At 42.1% G+C, this 8,050-nt stretch overlaps 1 protein-coding gene across 2 annotated transcripts in view; it reads left to right on the top strand.

Moving 5' to 3' along the window:
* The first annotated feature begins 7,654 nt into the window (after window positions 1-7,654).
* USP49 (ubiquitin specific peptidase 49) overlaps window positions 7,655-8,050 on the top strand; it is a 124,699-nt gene continuing 124,303 nt past the window's right edge. For both annotated transcript variants that reach the window (XM_069108318.1, XM_069108319.1), the window contains exon 1: window positions 7,655-7,732. The gene's annotated coding sequence lies outside the window, so the exon portion shown is untranslated. The remainder of the gene's footprint in view (window positions 7,733-8,050) is intronic.

Below are 8,050 nucleotides of genomic sequence, written 5' to 3' on the forward strand. Positions count from 1 at the left end.
AAGACACATGGATTAAACTTGTTTTGCTTGACCTCAGGATAAAACTAGAAGCAAGAGATATAAGGAAGTGGCAGGAAGACAGATCTCAGTTTAATATAAGGAAAAACTTCCTGATAATTAATTAGAGGCTATCTAAAAATAGAAAGGGCTGAAAGAGAAGGCTTGGGTTCCCTATCTAAGGAGGGGAGGCTTAAGCAGAGGCTTCCAGGACCGTTGCCAGATGTGCTGTGAAGGATATTCTTGCTCTTGTATGGGCTGGATCAAGTGGCTTCAGAGTGGCTTTTACAACTCATGAAATACTATGAATCTTTGCATGTTAAATTCAGAAGAGACCTTAGAAATTCAGCTCTCACTTTCACATGAGATGAAACCAGCCCAGAGAAGCGAAGCATATAGTCATGTGAATATTAGGGGGGGGGAAAGGTTTTCAGTCTAATGATCATTCTACCATACTCTTTCTAGCTCCCTATGCCAGTCCTTGCTTTAGCTAGTTTTTACTTTCCCTTCTAATGACAGACCCAAGTTTGGGATGAGAAATGTAAGTTAAGCACCAGATGCTCATTTTAGGTTGTCATTTCCTACCTGTTAGTATTAACTTCACTGCTTATAAACATCCCACCAACAGTCCCACCATTACTTGATTTGTGAAGATTGTGTGCCCTTTTGTGTCCACCAGGTCACATGCATCCTCCCAGAATCACTGACTGTCAGAATGGGAAGGGAGCATTCTTGTTGTACACATAAGGACCCTAACGTACAGGGATTAAAGTCACATAAAAAACTGAATACTTATGTGTGATGGACAGTGTAATTTTAAAAATAATTTGCACTTATTCCAAAAAAAGTTCAAAGGGTCCCCTCGTTGCTTACCCTTCACTACTGTTTTGTGTCCTAGGCAAATTCTGAGTTCTTCGAGCTTCCTAGAGTCAGCCCTAGGTTTAGAGTTGGGACCTAGTTGGGAAAACTGCTTAATGTTTCTTTGATTCAGTTTCCCCATCTGTATGATGAGGAGGTTGGTCTTTAAGGGACCTTTCAATTCTGAATTCAGGAATCCATCTGCTTTCCTCTTTGTGTTGCCCTATGAGTTCCTTAGACTTGAGACTCATTTATTTATGCCCTGAAATTGCACAGCTTGCCTTTATGGAAGTGCTAGCCCTATTCCCATGTAGGAAATTTCTCCTGGGGTGGGTTGTAGATGTAGGGCTAGCCCCCACAGAAGGTCCTTTCTCCATGTTCCTGTCTGCTCATCTTCCTAACTGCAAGACAAACAAGAACAAACCTGTTCATTTCTACCTTGAATATGAAATTTGAGGGTAGCATACTGATGGGGAATAGTTGGTTTTGCTTTGAAGGTTGGAGTCTGAAAAGGAGAACAACCAGTGGAAGAAGAGAAAGCCAAAGTAGCAGACTTGTTGAATGAATGAAGCATATATTAAGTGCTTACTGTGTGCAAAGCACTGTTAAAATTCTCTTCTATTTGTCAAGTGCCTGCTATATGCAAAGGGATAGAGTAAAAAACATGAAACAGTTCCTCTGAAAAGTGGTTAGATAGCAACTCTCTTGGGTTTTTAGAAATGTAAATTAATTCATCTGCCTTTAGAAATACACATCTGGTTTCAGAGCATGGCCAAAATATAAGAGATGGATGAGACAACCTGAGTAGTGCCCTGACCTAGGAACACTAGCCTAGGAATTAGAAGACTGAAAAGTAAGTCATTCCTAGATGTTCAACTTAAGGCAGCTCTTCACCTTTCTGAGCTTCAGAAACAGAAATCTAGTTCCTAAAGTCTGGGTAGTGAAATTCCTAAGTAATAAAAGTGGAGTGATTACAACTTCTTTTGGAATGCATTATGCATTTTATTTCCCACTATAATACTATTATTTATTCTTCCATGGTATTGACTTTTTTAAAAGATTAAAATGAATTAAAATTTTCTTTTGGAATTTTAATACAGTAGCATAATTCCCTTTTAAATTGATCCATTAGAGTGTAAGCTTCTTGAGACAGGGACAGTCTTTTGCCTCTTTTTTTATCCCTAGCACTTAGCAAAGTGCCTGGCAGCATCGTGGACGTGCTTAATAAATAGTGATAGATTGATTGATGGAGGCACCTTTGATCACCGATGACTGTTAGATATCATTGGAAATCATGAGAGACAGCTATGATGTGTCCCACGCCAGGATTGGAAGACCATATAGTAAGGGAGAAATGGAAATTGAAACATTTATCAGGTGCCTGGCATGTGCAAGACTCTGTGTTAGGCACTGGGGATACACAGTAAACAATAAAACAGTTCTGTCCTCAAGAAGCTTACATGGGATTATGAGACTCAAAGCTGGAAGGGACTTTATATTTAGATATCCCTTCATTTGACACGGAGATAATGAAGTTCAGAGAGGCAATTTCCCCAAGGCCACGAAGGTTATAAGTAGTAGAGATGGGATTTGAATCCATTTGACTCCAGATCCTCTTCGCACTATCCTAAATCACCATTGTAGAGAGATTACTGGAATGGAAGAGAACCTGAGTTCTAGTCACTAGCTTTTTTATTAATTTGGAGGCTAGAAAGTGCTTTGAAGTACATAAAACCCACATAAATGCATATATTGGTGGCTACAGTGATGTCTTTGATTCTGAATCTGTTGGATGGTTGTGGTGGTATCTTGGTTAATAGTTTGGATGTTGAGAGCTAGAGGAGAGTCCTTTGGTTCTTGATGAAGAGATATAATAAAAACCTGCTTCCTACCCACTTCAAACTTCCTTTTTGTTTTAATTACTTTTATATGTAGAGGCAGGGTGGGGAAGGCTTTTGCTGACTAGATAATGCATTCTATTGTGTACTGTAATATGTAGATAAGTTTGTTCTACTTGACCTATATTTATAATAGTCCTTACTGTTTTGTGATAATTTATCTGTTCTCCAGCATCCTGAAAGAAAAGACTGAGATGGCAATGATTATAACTTAAGTTCTTTAACAACAAAAATGTTGCCTCGCTGACATGTCTTACATCATAAACAAAGTTCATTGTTTCTTCATCAGTCTGTAGCCCCCAAATTCATCTTCCTTGTCACTTGCTGGTCAACTTGGAGCTTTTCGCATATTGTCTTTTTAAAAAACCTGTCAATTCTTACATTGGATCTACTTTTCAGCCTCTGTTTTCTCTGACTTTTGGTCCATTTAATCAATCATCTCATGCTTAAATGACTTCAAATAACCTCTTGGCAGGGATGGGGAACCTTGCAGCCTTGAGACCACATGTGACCCTCTAGGTCTTCCATTGTGGCCCTTTGACCTAATCGAAACTTCATAGAACAAATCCCCTTAATAAAAGGTTCCCCACCCCTGCTCTTGGCTATTCTCCCTGCCTTTTCCTTTACCTTGTATCGAGTCTTCTTTGCCCACAGTAATGAGACTTGTTTTTCTAGAGTGTGTGTATTATCATATCATTTGCTTCTTAGAATCCTGCAATGGCTTCTAGTCTTTTTTCTCCCCTTCCAGTCACTTCATAAATCTATGAAAGCATCTGAAGATTGATAGGGAAAAAGACTGGTCTTGGGAATCAGGAGAATTGGTTTTGAGTCTCTGTTCTGGAATTTGCTAGCTCTTTGACCTTAGGACAAATCATGTAATCTTTCAGAGTTTTTGTTTTCTCATCTGTAAAAAGGAGGCAAAGTTTATTTCATTAAATATTTCTCAATTACATTTAAAAAAAATGTTTAACCTTTATTTTTTTAAATTTTGAATTCCAATTCCCTCTGTTCCTCTCGCCCCTCCCCCACCCCTTGAGAAGGCAAGCAGTGATATTGATTATACATGTGAAGTCGTGCAAAACATTTCTATTTCAGCCATGTTGCAAAAGAAAAATAAAGAAAATTTTTGAAGCATGCTTTCACTCTGCACTCCAAGTTCGTCAGTTTCTGTCTTAGAGATGGATAACATTTTTCATCATGGGTCCTTTCTGATTGTCTTGAATCACTGTCTTGCTCAGAAGACACTTGATCACCCTTACAATATTACTATTACTGTGTATAATATTCTCCTGGTTCTGCTCACTTTACATCAGTTCATATAATACTTCCCAGGTTTTTCTGAAACCATCCCCCCTCATCATCATTTCTTATTCTGTAGTATTTCATCACAATGATATACCACAACTTGTTCAGCCATTCCCCAGTTGATAAGCATCCCCTTAATTTCCAAATCTTTGCCACCACAAAAAGAGCAGCTATAAATATTTTTGTACAAATAGGTCCTTTTCCTTTATCTTTGATCTCTTTGGGATAGAGACCTAGTAGTAGTTTTGCTGGTCAAAGGGTATGAACAGTTTTATAAACCTTTGGCATAGTTCCAAATTGTTTCCCAGAATAGTTGGATCAGTTTATAACTATGCCAAGAGTGCATTAGTATCCCTGTTTTTCCACATCCTTTCCAGCATTTGTCATTTTCCTTTTCTATTATGGTAGCCAATCTAATAGGTGTGAGATGGTATCTCAAAGTTCTTTTAATTTTAATTTCTTTAAGCCATGGTGATTGAGAGCATTTTTTAATGACTTTTTTTTTTGCTTTTTGAAGGGGGCAATTGGGGTTAAGTGACTTGCCCAAGGTCACAGGCTAGTTTCTGTGTGTGTGTGTGTGTGTGTGTGAGAGAGAAGTGTCTGAGGCTGAATTTGAACTCGGGTCCTCCTGACCCCAGGGCTGGTGCTCTATTCACTGCACCACCTAGCCACCCCCATGTGACTATTGATAGTCTTGATTTCTTCTGAAAATTTCCTGTTTATATCCTTTGACCATATATCAATGGAGAATGGCCCATATTTTTTTTTTTTTATAAATTTGGCTCATTTCCCAGTATAATTTAGAAATAGGGCCTTTATCAAAGACACTTGCTGTAAAAAGTTTCCTGCTTTCCTTTTATTGTTAAGAGCATCACCATTTACTCAGTGACCCCAGCCTCTCAATCTTAGTGTCAACTTTTACTCTTCTCATTCACCCCATATATCAGTCCTCTTGGCAGATTTTGTCATTTCTACCTTCACAACGTCTATCCTATACATCCCCCCTTCTTTTCACTCAGCCGCCAACCTCTTACCTGGAATATTGCCCTAGCCAACCCAGTCTCCATTCAGCTTCTGAAATTATTTCCTTAAAGTGCAGGTCTGAACATGTAAGCTTCATACTCAATAAACTTTAGTGGCTCCCTATTACCTTCAGGATCAAATATAAAATTCTCTTGTATTTAAAGTCCTTTATAACTCAAACCCTTCCTACTTTTCCAGTCTTCTTATACTTGACTCCTCTCTATATACTGATCTAGCTACACTGACCTCTTTGCTGTTCTCATACATGACACTCAGTCTCCTAACTCCATGTCTTTGCACTGACTGAACTCCTTACCCCCACCTAATTTCTCCACCTCACATCCCACCTACAGGAGACCTTACCCCCCCCCCCACTTTCCACCTTTAGTAACCTTCCCTCTAAAATTACCTTCCATTTACTCTGTTACTCATATAGTACATAGTTTTTCCATGTTCTCTCCCCTCATTAAAATGTGAGCTCATTGAGGCAAGCATTGTGTTTTTTCCTTTCTTTGTATCTACAATGCTTGGCATATAGTAAATTCTTAGTAAATGCTTGTTGACTGAATATAGAAATATTTTGTCATGTATGGGAAATAGCAAGGAACTTGGAATGAAAAGACGATTGCCATTTCTGCCTCATAACATCCTATTCATCCCCTTCTCTTCAGTCAGACAGCTCCCACCCTGATACGGCCCTCATCACTCCTGACTCCTAACTGGTATTCCTGCTTCAAGTATCTCCCCACTAGGTTTGAATTCCAGCTATTCATTAGTTGTGTGACCTTGGGCAAACCAGTTCAACTTTCAGGGGCTGTTAGTTTCCTTACCTCTAAAATGAAGGGATTGGACTAGAGATGAGACAGGATCTCTTCTAGCTTTGACATTCAGCTGTTATGCAAGACCCTTTACAAACTAACTGCCTGCCCTCCACCAAATCATGTCCCTCCTCTCCAAAACCTCCTTCAGGCAGCTTTCCCAGGGTTCTAGCTCTGTGACTAGAAGACATACATAACTTTATGTATGGCTCTTAAGACATGCATAAGGACAAGTGAAAGACACAACATAAATGCACGACTAATTATAACTGTATAGATTCATAAATACTATATATTAAAGTGGGAAGGAGAAAATAGAAGAGCCAGACTTATATATGTTTTGTTGCATTTCTCCCATTTGGTTGCAATTAGAGGGAAGGGACCATTTCATCCTTTTTGATGCTATTCCTCTGGACATCACTTTTGTGAAACAGGGAGGAGGTAAGAAATAGTTATTCTACTCTTATCTTTCAGGCAGTTTTTTGGCCCTTGACATTAGAAGATTGTATAACCCAGAAACTTCCTCTTTGACTTCTCCAGTCCCTACTTTTTGACTTTAAAAACTATTAACACTTATTCCTTGAGAGGAAACAAAACAACTTGGGGGGGGGGGATTTGTCAGTGGTAAAGCCAATGCTAATGAACAATGTCTGCTTTTCATCTCAGTAGCTTTTTATGCCAATTTTCTGTGAAAATCCTTGGTTTTCAGGAGGCGAATGGCATGTATTTTCAGTTTTTATGTAATGCTTTAAGGTTTGCAAAATTTTTTCTTGTGTGGACCTCGTTTGATCTTCACAACACCCCTATTTTACAGATGAAAAAACCTGAGACCTAGAGGTGACATAACTTGCCCAGGGTCACATAGCTCCTAGGTGTCTGAAGCAGGAACTAAACTTAGCTCTTCCTGATCCTAGTTCCAGGTCGCTAGTCAGTATGCCACCTGGCTTAGTGGATAAATCTGGCTTTGATCACTTCGACCTTAAGTCCCTTCTCTAGCTGGTTGTGTGACTCTGGACAAGCCACCTAACCCCAGTGTCCCAGGCAACTAATTCTCCAAGACTAAACTGAGGTTTTCTCACCAAGGTCCTCCTTAAACCAAAGAAGGGATTAGAGAGAATTTGAAGGCTGGAAGGAACCGTGGAGACCATCTAGTCCAAGCTCACATTTCACATTTCCTTACCCATGAGGAAGCTGAGGCACCGAGATTAGGTTACTTGCCCAAGGTCACACAGTTTGGAAGTTGCAGAGCTGGGATTCAAACCCATGGCCTCTGACTCCAAATCCAGGTTACTGCCCCACTCGAAGACGAGGAAAACGGGTCTGTCTCTTGAAGACGGCAGAAAACAGGAATTCAAGGTTCCAGCTGTCTCTAGTTTTCAGAGTGTACGGTGGGGGAAAAAAGAAGGGCGCTGGCCCTTTAAGGAGGCGGGGCATGCAAAGGGACTCTGTACCTTTAAGAGTCTCTTTGTCTGGAAACCCTCATATTTACCCTTTTGTGACTCAACCAAACTTCTCCCCTCGATTCACAAAAGCCCCGCTGCGCCGCCGTCCTTTACGCCAAGCTTCAAGGCTGCCGCCGAGCGTCGGCGGCTGCCTCTTCGCGCTGCGCTGTTGGCGGCGCGAGAATCCCTAGAAGAATACACTTGGTGCTGGGCGGGGGCCAGGGGTGGGGGGTTGGGGGGGCCCGGGGTCTGAGCGCTGCGCTGTTGGCGCACTGCAGGGCCGGGTGGGGCGGGGCCTGGACGGGCTGGGCCAATGGGCGTGGAGGGGGCGGGGCCAGGCCGTTCGGTTGTCTCGCGCTCCGGTGACAGCTCGCGCGTGCTGATGATGGCGGTAAATAGAGGGGGGTGGGAAAAGGGGGGGTTGCCGGGGGAGGTGGAAGGAGCGGTAAATGAGGGCAGCGCCAGGGGGCGGCGGTGGCTGGGGGGACACACTCACCGAGACGAAGACAGGGGAAGCCCAGCCTAGGACTCAGGGGGCGGGGACAGGAGTCCTTACCCCACCGGCATCCCCCCCAAAAAACACACACACACACAAAATGCACTCACCGGGTGAGGGGGCGACAAAGGCGGCGCGCGCCTCTGAGCGAGGGAACAACGTGGGGTGGGGGGAGGGGAGGCTGCCGGGAGGGGGCGGGGCGGGTGGGGGGGG

The sequence above is a fragment of the Petaurus breviceps genome, unplaced genomic scaffold (assembly GCF_028583685.1).
Source record: "Petaurus breviceps papuanus isolate PSGF00001 unplaced genomic scaffold, PetGlider_PUasm1.0 90352, whole genome shotgun sequence".
NCBI classification, from domain to species: Eukaryota; Metazoa; Chordata; class Mammalia; order Diprotodontia; family Petauridae; genus Petaurus; species Petaurus breviceps.